We start from the raw sequence: 15,095 nt of genomic DNA, 5'->3' as shown, positions 1-15,095 counted from the left end.
ACCAACATGATTTTAATAGCAATGATAACACTTTTGCATACATTTATTTTGTTTGGTAATCCCAGTTTCCTTCAGGAAATGGGGCTGATGTTATCATTTCCCAAGGTCATAGATAAGGAAACCAAGTGTTGAAAGGTAGGACATTTCCAGGTTTACAGTGAGTTGAGATTCAAGTTCAGTTTTTCTGATTTCAGTTTTAAGCTCTTGCCACTGCCACATCTATACTGTGAACCCAGAATGGGGAGGGGACAGATTTGTATTGCTTGGTGTTAGGAAGCTATGCCAGCTCTTCTTTTTGAAAAGGCCAAAATACTGTACAAATTTTGGAAAAACAACATGCAAACAGTTTGAAGTCATTGAACTTCTAGGTATGACACACGTTAGGGCCCAATAAAACTAGTCTCTTCATGTCAGCTGCTAAACCTGGGGACAGAAAATTTTAAGTAATTAACTTAATTTTAGGCTATATATAATGAAAATTATCAGTTTCCTTTAATTAATGTGACTTTCCTTTGCATTACATTAAGCTTTTTTTTTCTGACAGCTGCTTGTATTTTGGCTAATGAAATGATTTTATCAGTATATTAGATTTTAGTCAGCTTCAGAGAAAACCAAAATAACAATGACTAAAAGAATAAAGAAGGGTATTTCCTTGCTATTTTTATAAATTCTAGATTTAGGTAGTTCATGACTGATCTAACTACTTTCTAATTATCAGAGATTAAAGTTACTTCAAGTTGTCCATCTTAGTGTAGCGTCTCATGGTCCAAGATGGCTACTTGAGCTCCAGTCATTAGTCTGACCTCTGGTCAGAAGGAAGGAGGAAGAAAGACAAAAAGAAGGGTGTACCTCTTCTCTTAAAAAAGACTCTCCAGAAATCTCATCACTTCTGTTTATACTGTGACCATAATTTTATCATTATGTCCACATTTAACTGAGAGAAATTTGGAAAAGCAGTTTTAGTTGGTACCTAGCTAATAATCAGGGCTCTGTTAATTCCTTACTTATTGTACATATTCTGAATTATTTTTTAAAACGTGTTTCCTCTTTATGAGTTATTTTATGGCAGAGAACCTATCAAGGTACTGCCTGAGGTTCCTAGTTATTACATTATTATTAACAAGAAACACTAAATACTAGACAGTTTGCTGTATTGTTTTGTATTTAAAATTAAGCAACGGGCTTTTTAACTTCTTTTAGGCAAGATCTAGTTTCCAAATGGCCATATATTAACTAATGGAACTTTAGTCATTTTTATTTTGATGTTCTTGCCACTAGAGAAATGGGAATGCATTGAGAATTTAGACTCATCATAACCAGTAAATACACATAACTTATACTACATAGTGAGTACTTTGTAATCAGATACAGTTTACAACATTTTTTATTGGTTTGAGTTGAGATTTTTTAAATTTCTAGGACACTGTCTTTTTAAAAACTTATTTATTTATTCTAATTTGTTATACAAGATGGCAGAATGCAATTCATTTCATATTACACACATAGAGCACAATTTTTCAAGTCACTGATTGTACACAAAGTATTTTCACACCATTCTTGTCTTCATACATGTACTTAGGGTAATGATGTCTAACTCATTCCACCATCATTCCTACCTGCTTGCCACCTTCCTTCCCCTCCCTCCCCTTTGACCTATCTAAAGTTCCTCCATTCCTCCCATGCTCCCCCACCCATTGCCATTATGAGTCAGCATCCTCATATCAAAGAAAGCACTTGGCCTTTGGTTTTTTGGGATTGGCTTACTTCTCTTAGCATTATATTCTCCAACTCCATCCATTTACCTTCAAATGCCATTATTTTATTCTCTTTTATTGCTAATATTCCATTGTGTATATATGCCACATTTTTTTATCCATTTATCTATTGAAGGGCATCTAGGTTGGTTCCACAGTTTAGCTATTTTGAATTGTGCTGCTATAAATATTGATGTGCCTGTGTCCCTGTAGTGTGTTGTTTTTAAGTCCTTTGGGTATAGGCTGAGGAGAGCGATAGCTGGGTCAAATGGTGGTTCCATTCCCAATTTTCCAAGAAATCTCCATACTGCTTTCCATATTGGCTGCACCAATTTGCAGTCCCACCAGCAGTGTATGAGTGTGCCTTTTTCTCCACATCCTCGCCAACACTTCTATTGTTGTTTGTATTCCTGATAGCTGCCATTCTGACTGGAGTGAGATGAAATCTTAGAGTAATAATTTCTCTAATTGCTAGAGATGTTGACATTTTTTCATATGTTTGTTGATTATATCATCTTCTGAGAGGTGTCTGTTCAGTTCCTTGGCCCATTTATTGATTGTGTTATTTGTTTGTTTGGTGTTAAGGTTTTTGAGTGCTTTATATATCCTAGAAATTGTGCTCTATCTGATGTGCTTGTTGTAAAGATTTGCTCCCATTCTGTAGGCACTCTATTCACCCACTGATTGTTTCTTTTGCTGAGCAGAAGCTTTTTAGTTTGAATCCATCCCATTTATTGATTCTTGATTTTAATTCTTGTGCTATAGAAGTCTTATTAAGGAAGTTGGGCCTAATTCCATATGATGGAGATTTGGGCCTACTTTTTCTTCATTAGGGGCAAAGTCTCTAGTTTAATTCCTAGTAGGATGTTGTCTTATACATAAAAGATAAGTAATCATGGGCTGGGGTTGTGGCTCAGTGCTAGGCTAGAGCACTCGCCTAGCATGTGTGAGATGCTGGTTTCCATCCTCAGCACCACATAAAAATAAATAAAATAAAGGTATTGTGTCCAACTACAACTATAAAAATATTTTTTTAAAAAAAGATAAGTAATCAATGACTACTAAATTGAATTGACCTCTACTACTAAGTTGAATTTAATTGTCTGATATTTGGAAGACCTTTGGTAGCCTTTGCTAGTATCCAATTAATATTCTCATGACAGGGTTATACTAACTCTGATTTAATTTGATTCTGTTGGATGCTTGCGGGTTGTTGCTATGCATGGCAGGGACCACAGGGAATCACCTCTTATCGAAGTAAGTGTTTTGCCACAGACAGTGATCACACCTGCAGCTTCAGGGACCAGGACATTCTCCAGAGTACTCAGATGCACAGAAATTAATCAAATCAGCTCTGACCCGGAGAATAAGGATGCATGTATCATGGAATCCATTACTCCGTGCAATTACCATATTGATGATGGTCTTTAATCATATTTAATCCTTCTCAACTATTGATGTGGTAATATACTATAAGAGTGCATTTGATTATTCTCTTTTTATCTGGGCTGTATTTCTTGTGATTTGCCTCTGAAAACTGTGTATAAAATTGCAATGAGACCTTCGACTGGCTTTCTTCGATTACAAATTTTACAGCAGAACATATCTTCTACCTTTTGTCAGACTTAAATTTGCCTTTTGACCTATAGCCCCAGTTTGTTTGGAACTAGGATGGCCTTTTTATTAATTCTCTTGGGCAGTATTTTGGTTTCCTTCCTGATGATCTTTATAATGCATCAGATAGGACAAGAAAAGGCTCTTATTCACTAGTTTACAAAAGTGGATCATGTATTATAATATTTAGCTTCACTGACTGCTGTTTAGCTCTGAGAGTCTATATTTTTGTTAATAGCTAGGGTGAAATTGCGTAGTCTAAAACCCAGGCTGTAGTAGAAGTACAATAAATACTAATTGGAAAATGAATACAATTTTATGTATTCAAAATTTTTCTATAGAGAACAAAACATCTTCATAAATCCTTGTTGTCAGCTGCCAGGGCCCAGGAGGTAGGAGAATAGCAGGGTGGGTTCTCAGATTTTTTTCAGTTTGGGTTAACTCAGAGTCTTTGAGGTAAGTGACCTTATTCTTGGTGGTTTCTCCAGCTCTCTAATCCCTACCAAGATGCATCTGTATGAGGGAGAAGCTTTCATACTCTCCTGATAATGGCAGTGGAGGGAGGCAACTTGGCCATGTGTTGGTCCTGGTTCCACATTTTGGCTCCTCTGTGGCTTCCCATGGTTGGCTTTGTCTTGCCTGGTTGCTGGACAGCTGCTGGTGAAAACAGTGGACTGCTTCCTTACATGGTTTGAGTCCTGTGGCCTTGCCTTACAGCCTTGGCCCCACTATCTTCTCTTGGTCATAGAAGACGCCCAGGCTCAGCCACTTCCTTCTAGATACTCTGGGCTCTTCCTCCCACAAGCACGGCTCTCTCTGCCAGAATGGCACACTGGCCTTAACCACAGTAGCTTTGCAGCAGTCCCTCTGGTCTTTGGCTTTCCAGTCCCTTTCTTGAGCCCCAGGGAGAGTCCAGTGACACTGGGGGAGATGCAGGGATCATCACTGGCCTTCCCACTCATGTCCATGCAGGGGTGCCAGGGCTCCCGGTGAGGCAGTGTCCTCAGTGGCCCATGGCCATTCCTTCTTTTGAGAGCTTAAGCGGGCTTCCTCTTCTTCCCCTGACCCTGGGGTTTGATGCTGAGGCAGTTGTGATGGAGAACTAAGGACATCATTTCCCACTTCCCTTCTGGTATTGTGGCCTCCTCCTAGCATTAGAAGGACTTTTGTCTGCAAATCACTTTCCAGCAATGGTCTTCTCTTTCTGTACCAGTGGGAGTTCACGTTCCCATTTTCTGGGCGCTGCAACATAGGAGGGCTTCTAGGAAGGAGAGGAAAGGTGAGAGACAGTATTGATACCAGTACCAGAAAAGATATTAGGAGGAATTCAGAGATTTGGAGAATATTGTTATTGTTTCACCAAAATATCTTTATGATTTTTCTGAACTGTACAACTTCCTTCTTAGCCATCTTTTAAAAAATACACACACACAAAAAAATGGAGGGCTTGGTATATAGCTCAGTGGTGGAGTGCTTGCCAAGCATGCATGAGGCCCTGGGTTTAATCCCCAGCCCTGCAAGACAGACAGACAAACAAACAAACAAAAACCCATATTTTTATTTTTTTCTTCCTTTAAGCTGATAACTTGTTGAATTCCCAGGCTATGGTTATTGTTTTATTGGTCCAGTATTTGGAACAGTTAAAGTAATTTTGTTATTTAAATCAATAGCTTTGTTATAGTTTCTAATTTAAATCAATTAACATCATAGCAGACAAGTATCATAGCTAAGCCGCACAGTACTGCATATCTAGTAAGAACAATTTCCAGTACACGACCCAATGATTATGTGCACTAATAAGCCTCTGCCCAGCTTAGTTTTTCACAAGACAATAATAAATCCAGAGATCTAGGATCTTTCAGGAACCAGCCACAGGTGACAGTTTCCCTCCTGGGTTATGGTTGCATCTTTCTGGTTTGGAGCCCAGAAGGTCCAACAGAGAAACAAATCAACCAAATTCAATGAATGGAGGAGTAGCAAATATGGAGCTGGTCTCTAGAGTATTGTACTGCTAGTATCAATAATTTTTCTTCCTTTTGCCTGGTTCACCTTTACAGAGCTGGAGAGCACATAAAAGATAAGGCAGGATGTGAATGTCACCAGGTGTGCATGGTTATCACCTGAGCTTAAAGAAAAAATTTTCCTTTCTGCTTATAAAGTACATTCTAAATCCAGTCAGCAAATAGTAACTCATGCCACTCTGCGTCAGGCATCATGATGGGTTCCTTGGATTTATTTCTTTTGGATTTATTCCTTTTCAATTTATTCTGATTTGAAAGAGCTAGAAGAAAAGATCAGACATTCTTTTATTCACCAAATACTTACCAAGTTCATACACTGTGATGAGTGGACACAGAGCAGAAACAGGATAGAAATGAAGGCTGCCTCCAAGGAAACTACAATTAAGTGATACTGATATTCAGTAAGTGACTCTGGTTGGATCCACATATCCCCCAATTCTAGCCATATGAAGTTCTATTTCTGTAAGACCAAATTAAAGCGCATTCTGGCTGACTCCAGGAGATGCAGTCCCTGCCGAATCCTCAGGATTCCTGGAAGCTCTTGATGTCCAGCTGTCACTTGGTGGGTTTCTCTCTGGCCCACCGCTCTGCACTGTCACAGGTCCTGCGGCTTCTCTCTGGTCTATTTTTCCAGGTATTGTCCTCTCTCCAGGGTGTCACCCCCAGCTTGCCTGTCTCTTCTTTCTGCAAGTCTCTGGAGACTCACTGAAGTGCACCAGCTATTTATTTATTTATATACATTATTTATTTATTGTCTACTTTAAAAAATATTTTACTTTCAGTTGACAAATAACAATTGTATACATCATGTATTTATGAGGTACAATATGATATTTCAGTACATGCTTAATTGGTGGAATGGTTAAATCAAGCTGAGTAACAAATCTACCACCTCTTTGTCAGATTCTTTACTGAAAATTCCACTCAGGCAAGTGTGAATGGGGAGGGAGGAAGTGGGGAAAAAAAAAGACTGAGTGGACTTTAAAACCAGAGATAACTGTTCCTCATGTTTATTGACTTTTCCCTTTCATGGATGTCCACAAATGGAAAATATCTTACCTCTGCTAATATGGAGAGGGAGGGAGGGGAAATTAACTTGGAGAAGTGAAGAGAAGGTTTTTGTGCCATGGGATTTTGGTCTTTGTTTGAAGTATATTATAGGAACACAACAAGCCATTTTGTGGAAGATTTGTGAGGGAGTGTTTGTGTGTATACATGTGTAATAATCAGATTTTCTTTAAAATTAACTATGTTGAGAATGGCTTAGTTGACAACACCAGGAGCATATGCTAGGTTCTGAATGAGTTGGAGAGTGGTATGTACTGATGTTTTCCCAACCAAAAGTAGATATGTCAAATACCAGAAACTCCTTGCTAAGGCCCCAAGATAAAGGAATACTATAGTCCAATTACCAATAATGCTCCCAAAGTGGGAGGTGGTAGAGGCAAGATTGAGGTAATTCTTCCAACAGGCATGTGTGATTATACTCACGGTTGTAAATATACCTGGTAGAATATTTTCATGGGAGAAAAGTTCTAGGCAGTACACAGAAAGCTAATGAAGCTCAAGCTTCAAAGCCCTTCACTTGCACAAAACTTTCCTAGGTCCTGGACTAAGTTTATATTCATTTTATTAAAGAGAGTTACATATTCTTCAGGTCTCACAAAATTTGGAGCCGTCTCTATCTTGCATGGATGAAAGTGGGATTTGAATTAACCTTTGCAAGAAAAATTTAGTCTGTGCATATGCCAAAAGGGATAGGATCTGGTTGTGAATGAGGATAACTTTGGGGATAGTGTGTGGGTGCATTGCAGGGAGGTGGGTTGAGCGACTGGTGAGCACCAGGATTATTGAATTAAGGATTATCTAAGATGCTTGCATTGTTTAGTTATTTAGTTTCTTTGGGATATAAGAAAAAGACCAGCACTTAAGTTAGCTGGAGTAGGATTTTAATGTAATGGAACATTATAGCTTTGGGTATGTAAGCTGGAGTTAGAGGGCCAAACAGAAATCCATGAATCAATAACTGAAATAAACTAATTTTCATGTCTACTCTCCACAATTATTATACTTATTTTCTCCCTGTTCAGTTGTGTTTCCATTACCAATTGCCTATTCTTTCTCTCTACTGTTAATATAATTTTCTAACTTCATAATCGGTTCCATCATGGCTGATGCTATCTTCCTCATTTTTCTGACATTTCCAAATTCAGATCTCAAGAGAGGAAATCTCTGCCTTGTCAGCTCATTATTCCTTGACTGGCAAGGTCATGAGTCAGTGGCTAACCTCTATCTTGTGTTTCCATACCTTGTCCAGTCACGTAAGAATTCCTTATATAGAATCTTTGTAGAAAATCTGGAAACCTGTGACTCTCCCTTCAGCAAAGGTTGCAGACTAGGGAATTTTCCTTTGCAATACCTGTAGGAGGCTAGCAGCATACTAAATATTATATCCAATGTAGTGGATATGATATTTAGTATGCTAGTGTAGTCCCTCAGTGCATCTATAGACAAAGCAGATGAAAATCTCTGCCATTGTAGGGCTTAGGGATGAGCATTATTATTTTTTTCTTTGTCCAAGTGGCCATGTTTATTTATACCAATAGGTTACATTAAGTCATTAGTACCATAACTACTTTGTTGTTCAGAATATCAGTAAAGTTCCTTATGCTGCAGTTACATTTTACAGTTACAATATGAAATGTTAGGAGCTTTGTTCAGTTCTTAAGACAGTATTTATAGCAAATACTTTCTGAGCACTCACTTTGTGACATGGTGTCAGATTCTGTTCTCACCACTTCATATACATTAACACTCTTAGATTCTACCAACAATCTTAAGGGGAATTTGCTACCATTATCCCTATTTTACTGAGGAGGAAACTAAAACCCAGCAAAGTCAAGTAGCTTGCTGAATGTCTCACAGCTAATCACTAGAGGAGCCAGGATTCTATGTAGACGTATGTTCTAAAGTCTATTGTCTTCCATACCATGTGGCCAAACACAGGATTTTATGAAGGATGGGTAACACCAGAGGCTAGATGTGAAAAGTCACTTTCTAATAGAATTTGTGTCCAGTCAGAAGGTAAAAAATAAAGGAGATAAATTGGAAATTGGTGATAAATTGGAAAATGGATATTAAAACTAATATCCAAATGAAACATTACATGTACCCTTCTGATAAAGATTAACTAGTTGAAGAGGAAATGAGAACATTTTTAGCAGTAGAAACATGATCAACTATCTGGAAGTATAGTATCTAAAGATTTTGTCAGATGCTGTGGAGAAACTGATATATTCTTCTTTACAGAGAAGCAACATACAGTCCAAATTTCCCACAAAAGACTGGTTAGACTATAAGGGTATTTAAAAACTCTTACCTTTCATTTACAAAGTATGGGTCAGGATTTAAAACGGAAAATTTTATACCTCTTCCTTTGTAGCATAAAATCAGATTATATCTGGGATGAGATCCATCTTCAGTGTTGACATTTAGGTTTATTGGAGTCTTGTGAGGAGCCCAGAATGAGAGCAGATGTACCAGGCAATGTCACAGAGAGAAGTGTAGTCAGTGTTCCTCACGATACTGAGGCTTGAGCTTTGGAAGTCCAGGAGGCCACTCATACAAGGGAGTTGTTTAATCTTTGACACTTCTCCATGAATTAGGATTTTGACAACCAACCACCATTTGTAATCCTCAAAAATTGTAATCCTCAAAGTCTTGGTTTGGGTAGTAGTTTTGTTTCTCCAGTTGCTATACCACCCTACCCAATCTTAGTCCAAAAGTGAAACGTCTGTTGTTGCCATCTGTGTTTGCCCACTCGTCTTGACTCTTCCTCATTCAAAACTCTCTCTTTCTTCAGCCTTCCATCTCCTTCTCCCAATTATTATTTTTTATATCCTATACCCTCTTATGAAACCTCCAATCTGCTAAATTTCTTTCCCTTTTCTCTGAATTTTTAAAACATCTTCAATCTGTATTATTATGAGGAAACTAATATAACTGTACTTAAGGTCTATTCTGTTGAGAATAAATATATCTTAATGTTTTGGAAGGGAAAAGAGACAGAATCCCCTTTAAGGGATTAAGATTCAAACAGAAGTCCTGGATGTCACAGAGCTTACTAACTATAAAGTCCTTTTGGAGGTGAGGTGAAGCTTTGAGCCCCACAGTAAATGGAGTCAGTTGAGGAGAAGGCTGTCAAATGAGAGAAATTTTTGTAGTTGGAGCTTCTCTGAGTCTGCTCAGAGCCATGAGGAGGATCATGAGAAGGAGAGGCTCTGCCCTCCACTCTGTCTCCCTAGGAAGTGTGAATTCTGAGAAGAGTGATAAGAAAGGAAGGAAACTTTGGAGAATAACGAGGGGAAACAGTTTCTTCTTGTTAGTGTGATATAGTAGGACCGGAGTAGAAATGAAACCTCACTCCAGAGAGACCAGAAGTCAATACTGGCAGTAGATAACATAACAGCTGTACCCATTTCCTTAGAATGTTGATGTGGTTACACATCTATCTTTGTCCCCTCTACTGGATAATTAGTTAACTCATATTTTGTAAAGAAAGCAATATTTTTACACAACTTTGCTGCAAACTAGCTCTGTGACTGTAAAACAGACTTGGCTTTATAGTCTCATCTGTAAATGAGAGAGCTGGATGGCATCATCTCCAAGGCTCCTTTTAGCTTTAAAGTGTGCAGTTTTGTTTACTCCCACAGGGATTCCCACCCTCTTGGTGGTAGCTGGCCCAGTGCCTAAGAAGGGCTTATCAGCTCTCAGGATATGCCCTGCAAATTCCAACAAATTAGATGAAGACAATCTTCACCACACTGTTCTTTAGAGTGTGATTATATGCCATTTTCTATCATTTCTTATTATTTCAATTGTTTCCCTACTAGAGTAGACATTTTTCAAAGCACAAATCCTGAATTACATTATACATATTGTTACTGAGATTGGGAAAACTCACTTGTTATTAGAAACCTGGATTTGCATTTCAACATTCTCCAATTGTCAGAATTGTTCCTCCTTGAATAGATCAAAATTTATCCCTATTACTTTACATGTTTTACTTTTTAACTGACCAGTTAATTTCTGTTTTTATCTCATCAAAATATAAAAATTAGTTCATCCCTCATTAGAATGATTTATTCATTCCAGATTAATGGGGTCTCATTATAGTAATGTAAAAAAAATAGGACAAGTCTGCAAACAAGAGGGCTTAATTTATTGTACAAATCTATCCTGCCTGAGTACAATACCAGGGATGATGGCAAATACCAAGTGACTTGTTTGTGCCTCTGTTGCCTTGTATGTCAAATACAGACGATAATTATTAAATGAGTTAATATTGGTGAAGTGTTTAAAGCTTCCTGACAAGGGGAAAGCACTTTATAATTATGGTTGATAGTTTAGGATGGAGTTGAGAGGAGAAAACAGGAGCATCGGATACATTGCTTAGAGAAACTGGTGGTAAAGGGAAGTGAGAAAGTGGGCTGCACTGACGGGAAGGGGGAGAGGCAAGCAGTCAAGCACAGGTGTCTGTGTGTATTTTGTTTTCCAAGATAAGAGAAGCCTTTCCATGTTTGAAAGTGGATGGAAAGGAGCCAGGGGACAGGAAGTCAGAAGAGGAAGGGGATAGCTACCGGAGCAGGATGATCTGTAACAAGAACATAGGTAATTAGAAGCGATAAGAGGGAATTCTAGAGTAGTTTTCTCTGTGTTCTTCAAAACATCAAGCTCATCTTTACAACATGTCATGCATGGACATTCACCAGCACAGACTGCCATAGTCCCAGTTGCCTACAATCAGGCAGTGAATGGGAATAAATTAGTGAGCTGAAGCGAGTGGGCAGAGGGAACTCTCTAGTGACATGCTATAAAGGAGCTACAGCCTGTGGTACAGATAGATCATTCTGGAAAGAATCTTGTAGACAGACTAGCACAGTGCTGAGCACCCAGAGATAGTGTCTCTGTAAACCCAGGCACCAGGCCTCCTCAGCCAAACCACCAACAGCCACAGGGTACACAATCCATCCACAGAAGAAGACCAAAAACTGGACTGTGTCCAGGTGTCTGCGAATAACCACTCACATCAATCCTTTTACCATAAATGCAACAGGAAAATAACTTGGTCTAAGAAACTTTCTTCACACACACACACACACACACACTTTCAGTGTCTTACTGAATTCTTTAAAAATGTTCTGTAATGTGCCTTAAAAAATAACACTGTTTTAACTGAAATCCTTAGGCTTTAATATCCAGAGAGAGAACCAGCTTTGCTAGCAACTTGAATACCATATACATTTGGCAATTTGTAAGAATTCAGCAAAACTACAAGCTTACGTGAAACATGAGCAAAAGGACTTATTTCAGGCAGGAAGACCTCGAACAGCATAAGGACCAATCCTCGTGTTGACAAGAGCTAAGGTGTCTGAGAAAGACCCATCAGTAGATGGGTCTACATTTCCAGAAAAGGCCCATACTTTGCTGGGGATGAAAGTCAGTGTGTTAAATGGAGTTGAGCATTAATTGGAATTAAAAGCAAAAGAGTTCAGTATCACCTAACATATGAAAGTTTTCAAATAAATGTTTCTACTTTTCTCCCTTCCACACAAAGATTCACTTTTTAAATATTGCTTCTCCACATAGATTAAAAGCTTTGTCTCTAGTGAAGGAACTTACAGCAATCCCTAGTGTGAGAGAGAAGATTATTTTCAGCAGGTCATACTTTCCAGAGTTCCCCAGTCCATGTACATTGTCCGCTGCCTCCAGTACCAGTTTAGCATAACTGCCAAACACTGCATCCCACACAACTGGATTCCCTCCTGTACCCCTTAGGCTCCATAGGCAGCTTTATGCCTAACCTAGTCTCTGCTTGTTTCACTGCTAGCTGCTTACTCAGTGACCTTCAGAGGCTGACCACTGGGCACAGCAGCTTTTATTTCCCCCTCTAAATCAGCAGTGACTGATAGATGTGGGAGCAGAAAACCACTGACCCCTTATCAAGAGATGGGACAAACTTTGCAGTATCTTTCATGCTCTGGAGTTCCCCTGAGGATCAATTTGAGACTAGATTCACCTGAAATTTCAAAGCTTCTGGCTTCTTCTTTTTTTTTTTTTTCCTTTCTTCTTCATCTTATTTTTTTGCTCCCTTATTGGTTTCTCCTGAGGGCAAATACTTAATAATTAACTTACATAGAAGTCCCTGACGCAGGGTCTGCTTCTAGGAGCACTCAACACAAAACAGCCCTTCCTAATGACTCATTCATTCATTCAGAAATGTTCCCTGTCTAGGTTTTCCTCAATGCAGTGAAGAAGAATAACACATAGGTAGATGAAATATAACCATAAATGTTCTCAAGGAATTATGTGGACCTAAGTGACTACATATTTTACAGTAAAGGGAAACAAAGTTATGAGCATGCCATCTCCCCTGTCAAAGTGGCTTATAGCTAGTAGATCCTCATGAGTGCTAAAACATTTGGTCAGTCCTTGACCACATGCTGTTAGCCCTTGAGGAAGAGTCAATCGTATGCCTACAGTTTTATTTTATTCAATACTTACTGGACTTCATGAACCAGAGTATGAGAAACAAATGTATAGGCTAATAAGTACAATATGATATGTACATCTTGAATAATCTTCAAAATGCTGTGAATTATGAAAGAAGGAATAGTACCTTTTTAAGAAAATTGAAGGCTATGCCTTATAAGATAAATAGAATTAATTCTGGAGAGAGGTAGAGAGAAGCATTTTAGAAAGAGGGAATAGTACACTCTATCGCAGTTATGGGTGAAAGATCACTGGCTGTTCTTTGGAAGAGAGAACAATGGTTTAGGGATTGAAGCACAGTTTGCATGCAAATTAGAGGCAGAAGATCAATCTGGATAATCTGGAGGTGGAGGCTAGAGCCACTAGGTGGTGGACCTGAGGTAATTCAGGGCTTTGTCCTACAGCAATGTATTTGAATTTGACTGATGTTTGTCTTAGAGACGATAGGAAGACATGTTAAAGAGAAGAAAAACTGGGGTTGGAAAGAGTAACTAGAAGTGTATCATTAGGTTAAATCAGATATAAAACTCTCAATATAGAAACATTTTTTAAAAATAAGACTTTATTTTTTAGAGCAGTTCACAGCAGAATTGAACAGAAGGTACAGACATTTCCCATATACACCCTGCCCTCACACACACATAGCCTTCCCCATTAAGGACATCAGCCCCCAGAGTGGTGCATTCTTTAAAATCAATAAACCTGCATTGACACAGCATCACACACAGCTCCTAGTTCACACTAGGTACACTTTTGGTGCTGTGTAATGCTATGGGCTTGGACAAATGTCTAATGACACATATTCACCCTTAGAGTATTCCACATAATTGTTTCACCATGTAGAGCATAGGTCTTTTAGGGGCAGTTATTTGACCTATCAAAAATGATAATTTCATATGGCTCAAACTGATAGTCTAGCCAGGAATGAGGGCGAGAATCTAAAGAGCAGCACCAACACCAGAAAAGAGGAGTGAAATAAAGAAGCTCTATAAGAAAGAAAATCGATAGCCTGAAATGAGTGATCCATGGGTGGCAGAGGCAGAGAAAGCTGAGGAAGGCACAGGTGACAGCAAAGCAAAGGTCTCTACTGGGAATGACTGAGTGAATAGCCAAGAGAGCCCTGAGGGGAAGTGAGAACCCACAGGAGGAGCACCTCCCACAGCACCATAGGGACCCTGCCTGCTTCAGAACCCCGTGGTGCTTCACCAATTACCTGGCAACACTCATCCTTTATGCTTTCTCTGCTATTTGACACAAGACAGGCCATGATATCCAAATTCCTAAGGTTGTAGCTGGTACTGAAGTCTGGCTAACAAGTAATGTGAGTTCAAGAGTTTACTTAGTTAACACAGGTCTCTAAACGAGAACCCAGGAGCAAGACAGCTGGAGAAAACTGGTGGTCCTTGAAGGCAGGAACCTGTCCTAACAGGTTGTGTTTTAGCATTTTTTTTTCCCCATCAGAGTGCAAAAGGGGCTTTGATGTTCTTACGGAATAACTAGGAAAACCTGATATTTTTCTTCCCCCAAGTCTGACTATTCTTCCAGAGTCATAATAGTTCAGTGAAAATTGCTGAACTTTTTCTATTGGACAAAATGTGAATTTGGGGGTGGGGCTGCATAAAAGACATATCATTTCAGGATGTTTTAAGCACGACCTTCCTAAAGTAGAAATCATCCATTTGTTGGACACAGTCAAGAACTGGAAAACTACATGTCCAAGTGGAGAACTTATGCAATGTTATGCCAGCTAGAGTAAGTATGCAAAGGCGAGCTTTATCATGTGTTTGAAAGAAAAAATCTTCTAGCAAAAAAAAAAAAAAAAAAGACTGACCTAGAAAACATTGGGTTTCATTTCTTTCTGGTTTTGCTCGTAACAGTTTCTTGTAAGAATTTCATCTCATTCTGCTTTTTCTTGTAAGAGTATTACTGGAAAATGTTTAAAAATAGTTTTCAACTATGACAAAATATTTTCTTAGAATTTTTCCATTACATTCAAGGAATTTAGACTATAACTAGGAGAATGCCACTGAGGGATGGGCTTCAGGACCCGTTTTGCAGCATTATTCATTCATGCCACAAATATTTACTGACTCTGACCTATGTGCTAGGTGAGTGGTAGCTGTTGGAGATACAATGGTGCACAAAATCAGACAGA

The 15,095-nt window shown here is 38.7% G+C and overlaps 1 protein-coding gene across 4 annotated transcripts in view; it reads left to right on the top strand.

Moving 5' to 3' along the window:
- Ptger3 (prostaglandin E receptor 3) overlaps window positions 1–15,095 on the top strand; it is a 276,814-nt gene that overhangs the window by 56,405 nt on the left and 205,314 nt on the right. The window lies entirely within an intron of this gene.

The sequence above is a fragment of the Marmota flaviventris genome, chromosome 10, assembly GCF_047511675.1.
Source record: "Marmota flaviventris isolate mMarFla1 chromosome 10, mMarFla1.hap1, whole genome shotgun sequence".
Taxonomy (NCBI): Eukaryota; Metazoa; Chordata; class Mammalia; order Rodentia; family Sciuridae; genus Marmota; species Marmota flaviventris.
This window is presented reverse-complemented; position numbering and strand designations above follow the sequence as displayed.